Genomic DNA, 18,927 nt, shown 5'->3' on the forward strand with positions numbered 1-18,927 from the left:
GGCTTTAAAAAAAAAAAAAGACTTTAACAAAGACATGAAGGAAGGACCCTACATACTTCTCTACCCAGATGGCTTCAATGTTATTAACATTTCAGGGACAGCAAGGCCCTTTACACTGAAAGACTACAGAACAGAAATTGGAAAGCCATATTCAAGAATAAACGTGTTTATTCGCAGAAAGAAGGACTTTGAAGGTATTTTTTTATAGAATTTATGGACTTTTTCTCTTAAGTTTTTATGTTAAGTGTAGTAGCATGGTTTGTTCTGTGTCTAGGAGAAGAGGTTCTCAGTTCAGAATCAGAAACAGAAGTTGTCATAAGAACTCGGAATACTGAGGTATCTGACCTGGCAGATACACTGGTAAAATAAGATTAATAAATTAAATAGATTTTTAATTGTTAAAAATATATACTGTATATTTGTATAAACTAATTATTATGAGTCTTTTTCCAGCCAATAAGACCCAGGCATACAAGCACACCAGAAGAACGTATTAATAATAAAATGTAAGCTGTTTTTTAATCTTGTCATGTTATGTTCATTATTTAAACAGAACAAATGGGATACTGTATATCAGTATGCTTAAGTGTGATAAACATCTGATTAAATCTGTTTCTTTTCTATCTTTAGTGATGTGGAACCATCGCCAGGAAGTGTTGTAGAGGTTAGTGTTATCAGTAGTTTGAACTTAGTAGTCTGACTAACATTACCTGTGTATGATCCTTGTATCCTACCTCGTCATATCTTGTGGTGCCTTTTTAATACACTGTAAATACAGTTTAATATAAAATTACATCTGTTGATAAGGCTTGATTTTGGGTTTAAGATAATGCTCTCAGATTCAGAGGATGACCGTCCAAGTATTTCAGACCACATTGCAAAAGAAAACCAATGTTACAGGTTTGTTTGTTTTATTATTTTTTTATTATGTATTTGGGGTGATAAATTCATGCATTTCTTTTTAAATATGTTTCTTTTTTGTTAGAGAATACATGGACATGTATGCACCTGTGATTACTGAAGAGTATGATGAGCTTGTAGCCACAGCACAATGTCTTGACCTCCCAGAGCCAATAGAGTAAGCTACAAAAAAATGCTGGTTTGCCAAATACAAAACCTACATTACACTGATTACATAGATTTAACATTCACGGTTTTCATTCTTTAGGGAACAAGGCAGTTGAACAGCTCCTGACATTATTTCAAATCTGGCTCTTGCCATTGATCGAAAACGTGTCAGCAGATTTAACATCATGAGGTCCAATGTGTGGGATGGGGCAGTCAGAGGATTTAAATGTGTCTCATACTCAGAATTCACTGACATGTTTGTTAAGTTCTCTGATGATGCTGGCACATTTGAAGAGGGTCTTGATACAGGTGGACCAAGGCGTGAACTTCTTACTTTGCTGATGAGCTGCCTACAGTATCGCCCCATTTTTGATGGACCTCCCAGTAGTCGTTACCTGGTATACAATTTAGTTGGTATGTATTTAACATAAAGTTTATTTATTATAAGTCATACAGTATGTGTAACAAACCTATTCAGTGCGTGATTTGGCTTTACTTTCTATGACGGCTATTAGGGAGGATGAGTATTTCTTGGCAGGAAAAATGATTGCTGTGTCAATAGTCCATGGAGGACCAGGGCTCCATTTTCTTTCACAAGACCTGGTAAACCACATTGTAAACCAAACCCCTTTCAGTGCCACTTTGAAAGATGTCACAGATGAGGGTATAGTGAAAGCGCTGCAAGAGGTATGGTAATAAACTTAAGTATTTTAGTAACCTAGCTACTAATCACTTGAGTAAAGTGTTAGGATTATCAGTAGCAAATCTAAGACAAAATTGCTTTTAAGTATTTAATAAATGTTGAATTATTTCACTTCCATTTTCAAGAAAGGAAAAAGGAATTTCGACGTGTGAACAGTATTGAGGAGAAACATGAGATTGTGGAAGAATATGTCAAGTGGTATGTGATTGACAGAAACCACAGTGTAATTAAACGGTACACTTCACTACAAAAATACACACATACATTACATTCTTGGTAAATATTTAATATTTATAACAAATATAAAGTTATAACTGCATTGGTCTTAACAGTATTTCACAATATTACTATTTCACTAAATAATTTACAGTTAAATGCATGAATACAAAATATTTACAAGCCTGTTAATATACAAAAAAAAAAAAAAACAATAAAAACTAAACTCTGATTGCTTTAACAGATTTAAAGATGGACTTTCCACCCTAGAGTTTCTAACAGCACTCCAGAAGCATCCCCATGTTTTGACTCCTTTTCTTTACCACACTGAGAAGAAGCTGACAGCATCTAATTTGGAAGACCTATTTAAACCAGAACTCAGCCCAGCAGAGAGCAACCAGAGGCAAAAAGAATCCAAGACACTTTGCTTTTGGTCAGACTATCTCCTCGACTGTGAAGGTTTGCCATTAGTAGTTTAACAAAAAGATGTTCTGTTTTTGGTGAACTTGAGAAATCTTTTAACCAATAAATGTGTCAAGAACTAACCTGGAGTGACCAGAAGACGTAGCTTTAGCGGTTAGCCCTTTGTTGCGTGAATGGTAAACCCAAACGCGGACGAACACGAGTAGGCATTAACTTCCGGGTCCTAGTGCTGGTCGCGTTCCGAGTGTGCATGACAGTACCCCCCTGTCCAGGACCGGCTCCGGACGGTCCTGAGGTGGAGGATACCCTGTGACGGTCGTCCCGGATGAGCTCGGGGTCGAGGATGAACCGTGCTGGAACCCAAGGCCGCTCCTCGGGGCCGTAGCCTTCCCAATCGACCAAGTATTGGGTGCCTCTGCCCCGAGGCCGCGAATCAAGGATCCATCGCACGGTGTAGGCGGGACCGCCGTCAATGATTCAGGGAGGAGGAGCAGGGGGGTGGGTGGAACCATAGGTGAAGTGGTGAAGGGTTTTAGTTGCGAGATATGGAAGACCGGGTGGATCCAGAGCGCCGCAGGCAGCTGGAGCCGGTAGGTGACAGGGTTAATCTGTGGATTGATGCGGTATGGTCCGATGAATCGTGGTGAAAGTTTCCGGGATTCTGTGTGGAGATGGAGATTCTTGGTTGAAAGCCAGACCTTGTCACCTACTTTAAACAACCGTCCCGGAGGGTGTCGACGGCGGTGTTGGGTGATCTAACTGGCGTTGGTGCGCTGGATGTTCCGGTTGGCTCGTTCCCATAGCCGTCGACACCTACGGACCAACTGTTGGGCCGAGGGTACGTCAACCTCCGGTTCCTGATGGGCGAACATCGGAGGCTGGAACCCTTAGCATACCTCAAATGGGCTCAAGTTGGTAGCTGAAGAGACGTGAAGGTTGTGAGACAGTTCTGCCCAGGTGAGGTAGCGGGCCCAGGAGCGCTGGTGGTCGGACACGAAGCATTGCAGATAGCGCTCCAGTTGTTGGTTGGTCCGTTCCGTCTGACCATTAGTCTGGGGGTGGTAGCCGGAGGACAGACTAGTGGTGGAGTTGATCAGACGGCAGAAGACCTCCCAGAACCGGGCGGTGAACTGGGGCCCTCTGCCTGAGACGATGTCTTTGGGGAACCCATGCAGGCGGACTACGTGTTCCAATATCAGCTCAGCGGTGTCCTTAGCTGAGGGGAGTCCGGCGAGGGCCACCAGATGAGCTGCTTTGGAGAACCGGTCGACGATAGTGAGGATGGTGTTCTTCCCTTCGGACACCGGCAGGCCCGTGATGAAATCCAAGGCGATGTGCGTCCAGGGCCGGCGAGGAACGGGAAGATGTTGAAGCTCTGCGGGGGTTGGTCGATTGGTGTCCTTAGCCCTGGCGCACACCGGGCACGCCTGAACGAACTCCTCGATGTCTCTCTTCATGGAGGGCCACCAGAATGCCCGTCTTACGAACTGTAGAGTTCTTCTGTTTCCCGGGTGTCCGGCGACGGGCGAAGAGTGACCCCACTGGAGGACCTCAGCTCGTAGTGGTTGGGGAACGAAGAGTCGTCCAGGCGGCGCACCTGCCGGCCCGGCCTCCGCAGCCTGAGCCTGGCGAACGCTCGTTTCAAGATCCCACTGGAGGGGTGCCATGATACGTGAGGTTGGCAGGACAGGCACGGGGTCCGCCCGGGGGACGTCTTCCTCCTGTTGTCGTGATAGGGCGTCAGCCTTGGTGTTCTGTCATGGTGCGGGAGTAGATAAGAATATCGTCCAGATAAACGAACACCCATCGGCCTAACATGTCTCTGAGGACATCGTTGATAAATTGTTGGAAGGCCGAGGGTGCGTTACATAGTCCAAACGGGATGACCAAACTCTCATAGTGTCCTGTGGGTGTGATGAAGGCCGTTTTCCACTCATCGCCTTCTCTGATGCGCACCAAGTTGTAGGCGCTCCGGAGGTCCAACTTAGTGAACACGGTGGCACCAGAGAGGGCGTCCAGGGCTGAGTTGGTGAGCGGCAAAGGGTGTCGGTTCTTGATGGTTATCTTGTTTAGCCCCCGATAGTCGACGCACAGGCGAAGTTCCCCCCCTTTCTTTTTCACAAAGAAAAAACCTGCGGCCGCCGGAGATGAGGAGGGCCGGATCGTTCCGTGTTGAAGAGCGTTGGTGATGTACTCCCCCATCGCCTGAGTCTCGGTCTTGGACAGAGAGTAGAGATGTCCACGGGGGGGAACGGAACCCGGCTGGAGCTCTATCGCCAGGTCATAAGGTCGATGAGGTGGAAGGTGGGTGGCTCTCCTCTTGCAAAAGACTCCAGCCAGGTCACGGTAGGCAGGAGGGATGGCGTTGAGGTCGACATCGGGGGCCTCGGACTCCGTGGAACACGTCCCAGCCTGGGCCCGTAGGCAAAGTTCAGTGCAGGTCGGTCCCCACTGGAGGATACGATTCTGATTCCAGGAGATGAGAGGGTCGTGCTGCAGCAGCCACAGGTAGCCGAGGATGATGGGAGGAGATGAGATGGAGGTGAGGTGAAGTTGGAGCTGTTCCTGGTGTTGGTCGATGATGAATGTGATTGGTTGGGTCTGGTGAGTGATAGGGCTGGATGAGAGGGGCCGACCGTCGACTAAAGTGATCTGAACTGGCTGGGATAACGCCTCGATCTTCATCCCCAATTTTTTGGCATAAGTTGAGTCAATGAAGTTACCAGCGGCACCGGAATCGATGAACGCCGTACCTCGAACTCGTCTGTGGCCAAATTGTAGAATTACCTGGACCGTGAGACGTGAAATGGTGTGTTGGTCGTGGTGGAGAGGTGGAGAGGGCCCGGTGAGTCTCTCCTCGAACTCACCGGGGCTGGGCGTTTCCCGGGCGAAGTGGACAGATCGCCCGGTGATGTGCCGCTGACCCACAATAGGCACATAACCCCCCTCTGTACCGTCGTTCGCGTTCCGCCACGGTCAGGGAGGCGCGTCCTAGTTGCATGGGTTCCCCGGCTCCGGTGTCAACCACGGCAGGAGGTGGAGATCCGACAGATCCAGTAGTTGGGGCGGTGAGAGCAGTGGGTGGTCGTGGTACGGTGTAGGAGAAGGTGGGTGCAGGCGGCAGGGTCCTCGGGGCTGGCTTCGGGCGAGAGAGGATACGCTGATCAATACGGAGGGTGAGCTGGATCATCCCCTCCAGGGTGGCTGGAAGCTCTCGCCCGGCGAGCTCGTCTTTTATGCGTGGAGCCAGTCCCTCGTAGAAGGATGTCCGGAGCGCGGCATCTCCCCAGTCGGTCTGCACAGCGAGGGTCCGGAATTCAGCTGCATACCGGCTCACGGACGATCCTCCCTGCCGCAGATGGTAGAGTTTGGTGTCGGTCTCCACCTCGACGGCTGGGTGTTCGAAAGTAAGCCTGAGTTGGCGGGTAAACTCATTATATGAGTGCGCGGTGTCTGTATCCGCCCGGAGAACTGCCGTGGCCCACTCAGCTGCCTGCCCGGATAGCAACGAGACCAGAAGCGCGATGCGTAGCCGATCGGTGGAGTACCTGGTGGCATTAAACTCGAACACTAGATCAAGCGCTGTTAAAAACACATTACACTTTCCGTCCGTGCCATCCCATTTATCCGGAAGTGCCAGAAATACATCAGGAGGAGGGGGGGGAGGTTGGGGCGGCGCCGCGGCCGCCGCGACGGGAGAACGGCTAGCCGCGCTATCCACAGCCGCCCGGAGATCCGCGTTTTCCCGCTGGAGCTCCGCGACCTCGCGGCGCAAGGACGCGACGTCTTGGAGGTCCCGGCGCAGATTAGCGATCTCCCCGGTTAGCGTGTTGATAAGCTTGGCGTGCTGATCTACCACGTCGCAGAGGTGCGCGTAGTCCGCTGGGTTCACCGCGGAAGGCTCAGTCATTCTGTCAAGAACTAACCTGGAGTGACCAGAAGACGTAGCTTTAGCGGTTAGCCCTTTGTTGCGTGAATGGTAAACCCAAACGCGGACAACACGAGTAGGCAGGATAATCACGCTATTTGATCTAAGGACTCTCACGAATGGGGAGCAAGGGAAAGACACAATCTAACCCGCGTCCTATAAATACACACTCGATCAGGATTTTAAACCAAGAAGGTGAGTACTCACGGTTTGAAGAATTCCGACGTGGCATCGGCGACTCAATGACTGAGCGAGGTGCTATGGTTTGTTTACCTCTTTTATACTTCCTGGTTCGCGACCGCTTAACTTCCGGGTCCTAGTGCTGGTCGCGTTCCGAGTGTGCATGACAAAATGAAAGTAAGCCGTTTTTCTTTTATAAAAATTCAGATTCATCTTTGCAGATTTCATAATTCATTTTTTGTCGTTTAAGAACACCAGACTGAAGTGTCACTGAAGGATGTGCTGATGTTTGCTACTGGCCTGACTTCACTTCCGCCTGCTGGACTCACACCACTCCCATCCATTGTGTTTCTTGCCAGTTCACCCTTTCCAATGGCAAATACATGCACAAACACCCTCAAGTTACCACTTTTAGACACATACAGATGTGGCCATTAAGACTGCGTGTGTTTTCCCGCGAGATGCTGCAATTTAGTGCGTGGCGTGCCGCGACTTGCCATAAACAACATTCGGGAATTTAAATAAATGTGTTGTGCTTCACTGAATATGGCGCATGGAAGAACTTTATCTAAAAGCCGGACCAAATACTGAACAACGAAGAATTGTATATAATTACTTAGTCTAAAACAATATCGTTTCCAATGCTGAAGCAAACATGAATTATTTTGTTTTACAACAGATCTTTCATGATGAATGTGTGTATATGTGCTTCATATTTTTTTCACAATGATGAAATGAGATGCCCAAATTTGTGCTTTAAAAGTTTCTTATATATTTTTTGTAATGTCTTAACAGGGACAAAACAGGAAAAGACATTTCAATGCCTTGGTTTAAATGGTGTTGAAATGAATTTAATTTTGCTGATAGTAGGCTATCTGATAGTGTTAACTGCGAATGTCCTGATTCGTGAATATGCCAACATATCTTATTTAAAACGTAAAAATGTGTCGACATCATCAGAAGACATGAATGAACAATATATATTATCCTAGTAAGTAAATATTATTTTATGAACACGAAGTTCTTCTGGCTTTTTATAATAATCATCATATTTGCTGTTTGTGTCCAACATTCAGTAAACAACTTTTTCCTCATCTCTTTTTTGGACTTTCCCATCCTTTTTTTATTTTTATTTTTAGTTATTTTCTCTCTCCCTTTTTCAATACCGGTCTATATCGTATTTGCAACCCGTTTCAAAACTGGACCATAACGTTTTTTCGACCTGGATTACCTGGAGGAATTCATCAACACGCACTATAACAAACTTTACAGCACCAAGAATAAGGATGACAACAAAAAAAGTAAAGGAAACCTCACTCAGACCTACAAGAGACCCCGTCCTAGTTTACTTTCCAGCACAGGTACAACACCATCCACATCACCAAAACCGCAGTGCTGCACTGAGGTAAGCGACATTTTACCCCCCCCCCCCCCAAACCAGACAAACACAAGGATCCCATAACAATCAGATGTCCATAAATAAAATAATAATAAGTAATCTTCACACACACTTCCTTTACGGTACTATCTTATCTGCGTTTATAACCTCAGCAAAAGTTAAGAAAGGCTGCCAAATACTATAAAATGTGTCAGTAGACCCTCTAACTGTATACCTAATTTTCTCCAGTTTAAGACAGTGCATCACCTCCCTTATCCAGTGGCTAAATGTTGGTGGATCAGGATCTTTCCATTTAGTCAATATTAATCTCCTAGCCAAAAGGGAACAGAAGGCCAATATTTTAATTTCCCTTTGGTTAAAATTGGTATTTTCTGGAGGCACACCAAACAATGCAACAAATGGAGTTGGCTCTACTATCTCTCCAAATACTCCAGAAAAGGTTTCAAAAATATTGGTCCAGAACATGTAGAGTCTTGGACAAGTCCAGAACATATGCAGCAGAGTTGCAGGAGCCTGTCTGCATCTGTCACACGTGGTGTCTATATCAGCTTTAATCTTAGAGAGTCTGACTTTTGACCAGTGTAGACGATGCACAATCTTAAATTGTATTACAGCATGTCTAAGGCAAATGGATAATGAGAAGATTCCCTGTATTATTTTGTGCCAAATTTCCTCTGAAATTGGTTCATCTAAATCTGTCTCCCATTTATTCCTAAGTAAGTCTAAGGGTGTTAAATCATACATATTGAGTATTTCGTAAATCCTGCGTATAGTTTGTTTTTAGACTGATTTACATTCAAATATTGAATCTAATAAAGAAAGTGGAGGGCATGATGGGAAATTATTGGAATTCAATGCTACAAAGTTCCGAAGCTGCAAGTACCTATAAAAATGTGATTTGGGAATGTCGTATTTCTGCACCAACTGTTCAAAGGATGCAAAATTTCCATCAATATAGAGTTCAGACAGTGAGACCAAACCCTTTCTAGCCCAAACTTTAAAGGCATCATCCATCATAGACGGAACAAACATGTAATTTTTAGCAATTGGGGCAGCCTGTGGTAACTCCTTAAGGGAAAACGATAATCTGAATTGATTCCAGATTTTAACTGAATGTATAACAACTGGATTAGAGGTCAAACTAGAGATTGGTTGAATAAATGGTATTTTAGAACACAATAATGCTATTAAAGAAGTGGGCCTAACTGAGGCCCCCTCCAGAATTGTCCAAACAGGGGGATTAATGTCATTATTTAACCAGAATAACAGCGCTCTTATATTGGCTGCCCAGTAATAATACATGAAATTTGGAAGTGCCATCCCTCCTTTTGCACGAGGTCTCTGCAGTATAATTCTTTTAATTCTTGGTGTTTTTTTGTTCCAAATAAAGGTTGAGATCTGATTATTTAATTTGGAGAAGAAAGATTTTGTTAAAAATAACGGAAGGCACTGAAAAATATACAAAAATTTGGGCAATACACTAATTTTTATTGTATTAATTCTTCCACCCAATGAAAGATGGAGGTGGTCCCAACGCTCAAGATCCTGTTTAAGATTGGATAAGAGAGGTGGATAATTGGCTCCGAACAAGTCTTTATGATCATGCGTAACCCAAATCCCAAGGTATTTAAATTTTTTAGGGCTAATCTTAAAGGGAATTGAGCTTAAAGATGACAGAATGACCCCATCACCAACAGGCATTAGTTCACTTTTCTGGATATTAACTTTATAGCCAGATATTTTGCCAAACTCTGTAAGTAGAGTCACTAACTTAGGTAAGTTTGTTAGGGGTTGCGACAAATACAATAACATGTCGTCTGCATAAAGCGACACCTTATGTTCCAATCCTGCCCGTTGAATACCATGGATATCGGCTCTTTGTCTCAGAGTTAAAGCAAGGGGTTCCATTGCGACTGCAAATAGAAGTGGAGACAGAGGGCATCCCTGCCTCGTGCCACGTTGAAGCTCAAAATAAGCAGATATGCTGTTATTAGTACGCACAGCGGCTAATGGAGATGTGTATAAAAGTTTTATCCATGATATAAGCTTTTGACCAAATCCAAACCTCTCCAGAGTATTAAAAAGATAACCCCATTCCACACGGTCAAATGCCTTTTCTGCATCCAATGAGAGAACTACCTCTGGTGTGCCAGGTGGGGAGGGGCCATAAAGAATATTCAAAAGTCGTCTGATGTTAAAAAAAGAATAACGATTCTTAATAAACCCCGTTTGGTCAGGTGATATAATGGAGGGCAACACCCCCTCTAAACGTCGCGCAAGGACTTTAGCAAGCACTTTGGCATCGGTATTAAGTAGGGAGATTGGACGGTATGAGCTACACTCGAGAGGGTTCTTGTCTTTTTTAAGGATTAATGAGATAACTGCCTGACGCATGGTTGGTGGTAGGGATTTTACTGAAAGTGACTCTTCAAAAACTGATAACAGTAAAGGTGAAAGCTGCTCTGAAAATTTTTTAAAGAAATCTGTTGGGAAACCATCCGGTCCTGGTGACTTGCCACTCTGCATAGATGCAATTGCTGAGGCTATTTCTTCCACCGTGAGATTTTCTTCCAATTCAGCAACATTCACTGGATCTATAGAAGGGATATGTATATTATTGAAAAAGTCCTCCAGGGAAAGAGGATCGACACATGAATCGGAAGTATATAGTGACTGATAATAATTTCGGAAACATGCATTAATTTTAAGGCTATCAGTATTTTTTAAACCTTGCTCATTGTTAATTACAGGGATAGACTGATTGGCAGTTCTTTGTTTTAGCTGATGAGCAAGTGTTCGCCCAGCCTTGTCCCCATGCTCATAGGACATATGTCTTGATTTAGAAAGAAGATATTCAGCCTGCCTTGTTGACAGGAGATCAAACTCAGTCTGCAAAAGTATACGCTTTTTCATTATGTCTGCAGAGGGTACATAACTATATAGTCTATCTAGCTCCAGTATCTCATCAGCCAGTTCTTTAAAGCGTGCAGTGTCATTTTTATTCTTCTTTGCGCAATATGAAATTATCTGGCCTCGTAAATATGCCTTAAGTGACTCCCATATAGTTGAAGAGGACATCCCTGGTGTTTGATTGATCTCAAGAAATAGTGCAATCTCAGAGGAAATGAATTCAGTGAAATCTTCCTCTGATAGAAGCAAGGAGTTTAACCTCCAGGGACGGTAGCTGGATTGTGTATTGGGGATACGCATTTTCATAATTAGGGGACCATGATCAGATATAACTATAGCTCCATAATGACATTTGGTAATAAAAGGAAGAAGTCTCTTGTCTAGGAAAAAAGCATCTATACGGGAAAAGGTCTTATGAACAGAAGAAAAGAAGGAATATTCTCTGGAAATTGGGTTACGAAACCGCCAAACGTCAGCTATACCATATGATTTAAGAAAAAGTTTAATTGAACGTGCTGATTTAGAAAGGGGAGCTTTTTTGGACGAGCTACGGTCTAAAACGGGGGAGAGTACACAATTTGTGTCGCCACCAAGAATAAGGTGGTGCGATGATATATCTGGTAACCGAGAGAAAATATTTGAGAAGAATGCAGGGTTATCCCAGTTTGGTGCATAAATATTGGCCAAAATGACTGGGAGGGAATAAAGCTGGCCCACCACAATAACATATCGCCCCAAGGAATCAGCCTCTATACTAGTCATAGTGAATGGTGTATTTTTCTTGATGAGTATGGCCACACCTCTAGCTTTTGAATGGAAATTGGAGTGATATATCTGTTCCGCCCAAATCCCTCTGAGCCGGAAATGATCCGTTGTACGTAAATGAGTCTCCTGAAGAAATGCGATGTCCGCATCAAGTTGTTTTAAATGTGCAAATACCTTTTTACGTTTCACGGGATGGTTAAGTGACTTAACATTCCAGCTCACGAAATTAACTAAACAGCCATTGAGCCCTTTAAAAGTTTGGATAGCCGTCATCTTAAGGGGAAGTATTTATATGTATGAAATCCATAAAAGCAACTTGAAAGTGAGTGAAAATTAACATGGACATCTGACAGAATAAGTCTGGTAGAAAAAAAAACCCCGGATAATACCCCACCCCCCTCCCCCCCATCACCTACAAGAACATGGTGAACAAAATACCCTGCAAAAACAAATCCACACATTAAGTGTTTGTGTTGGGAGCTCTACAGAGCCAACAGCTCACGCTCCCGCCAAACCCACCATACTAAAGTTACTCAAATAGCGCATTATGATATGTCGTAAAATCTGCGGAATAAGATAGTAATAATAATGGTAATCACAATAAGAAAAACAGTTAAAGTCAATAGGCTTACACCAGCAAAGGCAATAATATTAGACGCTTCTCTTAAACTGCAACTAATCAATACAAGCTCACAATTAAAGAAGAGCTATATTATTAATAAAAAATATAATAAAATAGTAATAACAACAATAATAATGATGATGATAATAATAATACCAATAAAATAAATAAACCAAACAACAACAACAAAAAAGTAGGGAAGGAAACCTTAACGATATATCAATAGTAAAATTTGTGATGTTTCCATCAGCAGCGAGACTATTAAGCAAATATTGTCATGTCAGAATTATCTGTGGAAAGTCTCCTGCTCATGACTGAACAGTACCCTGTACGTCCTCTGGAAGGAGCTAAAAACAACGCGAACTAAAAGGTCACTGCTCCACTGAAACGCGGTCTAGGCTGGAAAACCGGTATAGGCCGGTATAGACAGATAAGTTAAGTGTTTTCATAGTTTTCAAGCCTCTGTGGGGATAATGTTTTTCCTGATATACCTCATGGCTTCCTCTGCAGCTGTAAACACCTTTTCTCTCCCGTCGTGTGAAACACGTAAACGGGCTGGGTATAGAATGCCATACCGGACACCCTGACGATTGCGCAGTAGATTCCGAGCCTCGGTAAACGCAGCCCTGGCCTTGGCAACACTCGCAGTATAATCCGGAAAGATGGTGACTGATTCTCCGTTAAATTTCAGCGGAGCCCGAGCGCGCGCACGGCTCAACACCTCGACACAGTCTTGGTGATAGTGAAGTTTAGCCATGATGACACGCGGTTTTCCATCCGATCTTCTTTTAGCCTGAATTCTATGCGAGTGGTCCACAAGCACATCCTTCTCCAGTTGTAGTGTTTCTTTCAGCAGCCTCGAAACAAACACACTAGAGTTTGATCCTTCCGTCTCAGCCACCCCCACTATCCTGATATTGCATCTTCTCATCCTTCCCTCCATGTCCTCGCACTTCCCTCTTAGCTCGGCTACCTCTGTTTTCAAACAAGTGACCACAGATTTTAAAGTTGTCACCTCGTCTGAGCACGTTGATAGGCCGCCTTCCACCTCCTGTATCACGGTCTTCATCTCCTGTATTTCAGAGTGAAAGGCCGCCGCATTGTTTATAATTTCCCTTTTAACGGATTGTATCTCGTTCCTAAGGGCGCTGAAATCATCGGCAAGCGCATTTTTTAGTTCAGCTTTAATTACTGCCGAGATGTCTTCTTTTAATGAACGAAGAATCTCGGATTTCAAGGCCTCAGGATCCATTTTCTCCGAACTGCCCGGAGGGGGTGGTGTTGCTCGGGACCGGGTGACGGTGGAGCACGAAGACGAGGCGACGTTGGGCCTAGTATTAGATGATGCGTCGTATTTATATTTGCGTAGTTTTTCCGCCATTGACACGCATGTTAATTTCCCCCTTAATTTAAAGTAAAATCATATAAAATTTTATATAGTGTTTTCGAAAAAAAAAGCGCTTATTTATATTAAAAAACAAGAGTTCGGCGAGAGCACGAGCCAAACACGTCCTACCCCATAGCCACGCAAGAGCGCCCCTCAAGGATCTGTATTCTGGACTTACAATCACGTAGCATGAGGGACAATTTAGTTTTTACAGAAATCCCGGAACAAACCCCAGACTATCCCGAGAAATCAATAAAGGACTTTATGATTAAACAACTCAAATTACCAGCAGATACTGTACAGAACATCACTTTTCACCGCGTGCATCGGATCAGATCTCAAAACAATAACAATCGCCCACGTCCAATCATTGCAAAATTTTAACATTATAAACAAAAAGAACTGGTTCAGAGGCAGGGAAAACAACTCAAAGGCACAAACTACAGACTCAATGATCAATACCCAAAGGACATACTAGAACGTCGCAAACACCTCTTCCCAATCAGAAAACAAATGATGAATGAAGGAAAAAAGGCAATCATTTCTGTGGACAAACTTTACATAAATGGACAGTTATATCGCGACAGAGGCATTACTCCCTGGCTTTTCTGATTTTTTTTCTCTCATCCCCATTCCTGAACTAGCAAATAATTGATGAACGTGAATTTATAAATAATCCATCCTTACCTTACTCCCCAATACCCCTCTCTCTTCCTTCTCCTCCCTCCACCCCCTCTATCACTCCCTACTATACTTTTCCACATTTTTAAATCATGCAATGTAATATAAAATGCACCTAGATCTCACACCCCCCTAACCTATTTACCCTGTCTCACACTATGTCTTTATTTAATAGTTTCTGTTTTGCTGTTGTTGTTGTAGTTGCTGTTGTTGTAGTTGTTGTTGTTGTTGTTTTGCTACATACACACTGTCATTTGGGTTTTTTCAATTACATTAGCCTGTCAACAACATTAAAATGTTATGCACACACATGTACATATGGTCATGATTCCATAAATATATATACATACAGCTGCACACACCACTCATACATCTTTACAGTAATATACATTTCACTTTTATAACATGTCTATCAATTTTCTAACCTGAAATGTCCGTGGAATTGGCTCTCATGCAAACAAGGTCAAAGTCTTAAAGCATTTAAATAAATTACAAGCTGACATATGCCTTTTACAAGAAACACATCTATCAGATTCAGATCAAGATAAAATTAAATCATCCGTATACAATCAGTTATTCTCAGCTCACTACAATACAAAACAAAGAGGAGTATGCATTTTGATAAATAAAAAAAATCCCATTTGTACATAATACCACTGTTATAGACCCAGAGGGACGAAATATATATATATATTCTCATAAACATCTCAATCAACAATAGCCCAGTTACAATTGGCAATCTATATGGCCCAAACACAGACGACCCATCTTTTTTTCATAACTTCTTTTCCATCTCAAATCATTCTAATTGTCCTATCATAATAGCAGGGGATTTCAATACAGTTCTTAACCCAGCAATAGACCGATCTAAAAATTCAAGTAATAGACGCATTTGGCAATCAGCAGAAACCATAAAACAGTTCATGAGTGATTTTGGTCTTGGCGATAGTTGGCGATTACAACATCCAAATGCTAAAGAATACACATTTTTCTCACCAGTCCATCACTCATATTCCCGTATAGATTTTTTTCTCACTAGTAACTCTCTGTTCACCATTAAACACACGCCGCCTCCCCTTGACTTCCCCAAGTCCCGTGTCCTGTCCATGCGGTGAACCGAGAAGAACTCGGCCGGCTGGATGGCGTGGTCCGGCACCGCTGGGTTCAGCCATGTCTCGGTGAAGCAGAGGAGATTGCAGTCCCGAATGTCTCTCTGGAACTTTATCCTGGCCCTGTGGTCATCGAGCTTGTTTTCCAGTGACTGGACGTTGGCGAGCAGGATGCTAGGCAGAGGTGTGCGGTGTGCACAGGCTCTCAACCTGTTCCTGACGCCGGCACGTTTCCCTCGGGGCCGCCGCTTTGCGTCGCGTCCTTTGTTTTCCCTCAGGATCTCCCTCGGCCAGCTCGGATCCGGAGTTAAAAACGTCGAATTGTGAGTACATTGTATACCAATAGAAACAAGAGTGTCTCTATCATAACTAATGTACTCCATGGTGGTAATTTGACTGGTTTTAAAATGCTAAAAACTAACTTAAAAAACAAAAACAAAGATGGTCGGAGCAGTCGTGACGGCAGCCGACCTCACCGGCGCCATCTTGGAAACCCCAAGCATTGGAAAAAAATATTGTATTAGGCCAACTTTATTAAAGATTATACACTTTTCTATTCTTTGTTCACACATGTGGGCATCTTTAAATTTTTAGATATTGATCCTTTCTTGATGCAGCAAATTTTCTGAGCAAATTAATAATAATTTCCATGAATGAAAAGGAGGAAGAAGAAAAGGTTATGCGAAAATAAGAAAAAGCTTTAGAGGTAAATGCTGTGAAATGCTTCAAATGAACAGATTCTGCCTATAACAGGTCAGGCACAGTGAGGCTGGACCCAGCAGCGCACCACATCCCACATCATAATACACTGGCTCAATAAAGTGGAGATTAATTTTTAAAACTACTTACTAGTATAAAAATATAACACAATACAAAAACATAAAACAAAGTTTCACCGAACATATATTGGGTCATATTTGTAAAACAAAGGAAAGAATAATAAGACAAACAACATATAAAACTACAATATTTTCAGTGTCCAGTAGCACCAGTCATACAGAGAGCCAGGAGGCTTATAAACAGTTTGACAGCAAAATGAGACATTTTGTCAGTATTGTGATTTTTTAAAATTATTCATGTATTTCAAAAGATGCAAGACAACACTGCCAAATTTACATGCTGTTAGAAAATATTCTTTGCATTGTCTCTTATTGTGTCACAAGGGTGGTAAAAAGCATTCATCATTCAAAGTTATCAGTGTAGTTAGTATGATTTTGAAAGTGCTATAACTTCACCTGGCACAGTTTAATCCCAGTGGAACAATCTGACTACATGTACAGTGCCATAAATAAAAGTATTTGCCCCTTCCTGATTTATTTTTTCTTAGCATATTTGTCACCCTTGTAGTGGAAGTCCAGGGCCACTTTTTGGTCCCAGTCCGCCCCTGGCAATAACGAATGGAGAAAGCGCAGTCAAAGCCCGGAGACTGCGTTCCCCGGGGGGGCAGTCGTGAATAGCTGACACTCAGTGACAGCCAATGAAATTGAAGCATTTTTGCCGCTTTCCACGTGGTGTGGCATTGCTTAAATAATAGTATAAACTCGTCCAGACTCTGGTTCGAATCCCGCTCTGGGTGAAAATGTAATAAATGTGAATCCTTTGTTTTACACATTTTGCTTATGATTATAATTAAATTATAGCAACTGTGAGGTGAGTGCTAATGTGTTTCATAGCATAAGAAAAAAAAATTCTCAATTGCAAACATGCATTTAGTACTAAAACATAACTTGATAATGTAATGGCAATATTGTGGCAGAGGGACATTTTAGCGCATAACACCGGAGCTTTGAGCACTGGCTGGTTTAATTAATAATAATAATAATAATAATAATAAATTCTGAGAACTACTACTACTAAAAATAATAATAATTCCGAATGGAGAAAACGCAGTCAAAGAAGTACCATCATTGAAGGAGAGAAGAAAATTAGGAATAAATACATATCAGTTTGAGCTTGACACGTTTATGAGCTCTGTCACTTGCTGTCAATGGGCGCCTAAGAGACACTACACATTTTCGGCTTCAGTAGACACACAATACTTCAGCCTGAAACACGACTGTCCCCTACAGGTAATGAAGGGCATTTTCACACCGCGTGGCAAGTCGCGGGATCCCTTTTCTCAAAACGTGCGTTTTTAAAGGCCAGATCTGTAGACCCAGTCCACTGCCAAATTGTTTCAGTGCTGGAGTTCCTGCAAGATAAGTTGTCCTCAGGCTTGTGCCCTAGTACCCTCAGGACATACGTGGCCGATATTTCAGCCTGCCACGCTCCAATCGAGGGAGTTACTGTGGGAAAACACCCTTAAGTTGCCCGTTTTATTCGTAGAGCTAAACGGTTGAGGCCACTGACCACTGCGCGCCTTGTCAGTCTCTCCATCCTGCCTGGACTTTGCCCCTGGGCTAGTCAAGGCCATTCTGCATCCTCACCCGAACTATCTTCCGAAAGTTCCATTTTCAAACATGCACCCTTTTGTTCTTGAAGCCTTCTGTCCTCCGTGTTTTACAGCTTCGGAGCAGGAGAAACTTTACCTACTGTGTCCAGTACATGCTCTTCGGATCTACGTCCACCGCACCAGCCAGTGGCGTAAATCAGAGCAGCTCTTTATATGCTATGGAGCCCGCAACCGTAATTCGTTCCTTTTCAGGGAACAGGGTTACAGCAAAGTAACCCGAGACGTTTCATTTGTTTATTGGATTTGCTGTTTGTGTCAGTGTCCTAAAGATGGCGCTGTTGAGTGCTCTGTTCCTTTCATACAACACTTGTGGCTCTGTGTAAGTGCTGGATCTGAGACTGTCAGCTATCCTGCACTGGCTGGAGTCCGGGTTCTCCTGGACACAACGGCCTTCATTGGAGGGGCGGCAGGGATAGGCTTCCTGGAACTGAAGGAGACAGGGGAGAGCTGTGTGTGTGTATGTGTGTTTGATACATTCTTGGTTATTTCATTATTTATATTTTAGGGACTGTGCAGGGACCTCCAGGTAAAGCAGGAAGATCCAAAAGGTCTAATAGGTCCAGCAGGATCAAATGAACAAAAGAAGAACCAGGTAAACCCAAAACCTTTTAAGAGTCACAATTCTAAAATCATATTTAAAGGAATGTGCTCTTTGGGTTGAAAAATAAATCCGTGAATAAAGTTGTGAACACGATGTAAACTCTTAACAAAAATTTTATTTATCGTTACTCATTTCGTTCAACATTGCTGCTCTGATTTATGTCTTTAGGAGATTTATTGATTTGTCTAAATATTAATAAGATGAATAAATGATGAATGAAATGTCTCTGATAAGCAAGCCAAGGGTGACAGCAACGGTGGCAAGGAAAAACTCCTTGAGATGGCAATAGAAAGAAATCTTGAGAGGAACCAGACTCATTTGGGTGATAACAGATAGAAATAACATCATGTGTGTTGTGCAGGTGAAAGTTCAATATAACAGAAGTTATTTAAATTAACATGAAGTCCAGTTCGGCACAGGGAGTCAGTAGGTGCAGAGGGCAGATGGGGTCTGGGTCACTGGAAGCACAGGAGCAGCATGTGT

The 18,927-nt window shown here is 43.1% G+C and overlaps 1 long non-coding RNA gene across 1 annotated transcript; it reads left to right on the plus strand.

Annotated features, from left to right (window-relative positions):
• The first annotated feature begins 277 nt into the window (after nucleotides 1–277).
• On the plus strand, nucleotides 278–863 carry LOC128518078 (uncharacterized). Its single transcript, XR_008357560.1, has 4 exons — nucleotides 278–360; nucleotides 454–506; nucleotides 631–664; nucleotides 827–863. It is a non-coding gene; the product is annotated as an uncharacterized LOC128518078 (long non-coding RNA).
• Nucleotides 864–18,927: the final 18,064 nt, after the last annotated feature.

The sequence above is a fragment of the Clarias gariepinus genome, chromosome 1 (genome assembly GCF_024256425.1).
Source record: "Clarias gariepinus isolate MV-2021 ecotype Netherlands chromosome 1, CGAR_prim_01v2, whole genome shotgun sequence".
In the NCBI taxonomy this organism is placed as follows: domain Eukaryota; kingdom Metazoa; phylum Chordata; class Actinopteri; order Siluriformes; family Clariidae; genus Clarias; species Clarias gariepinus.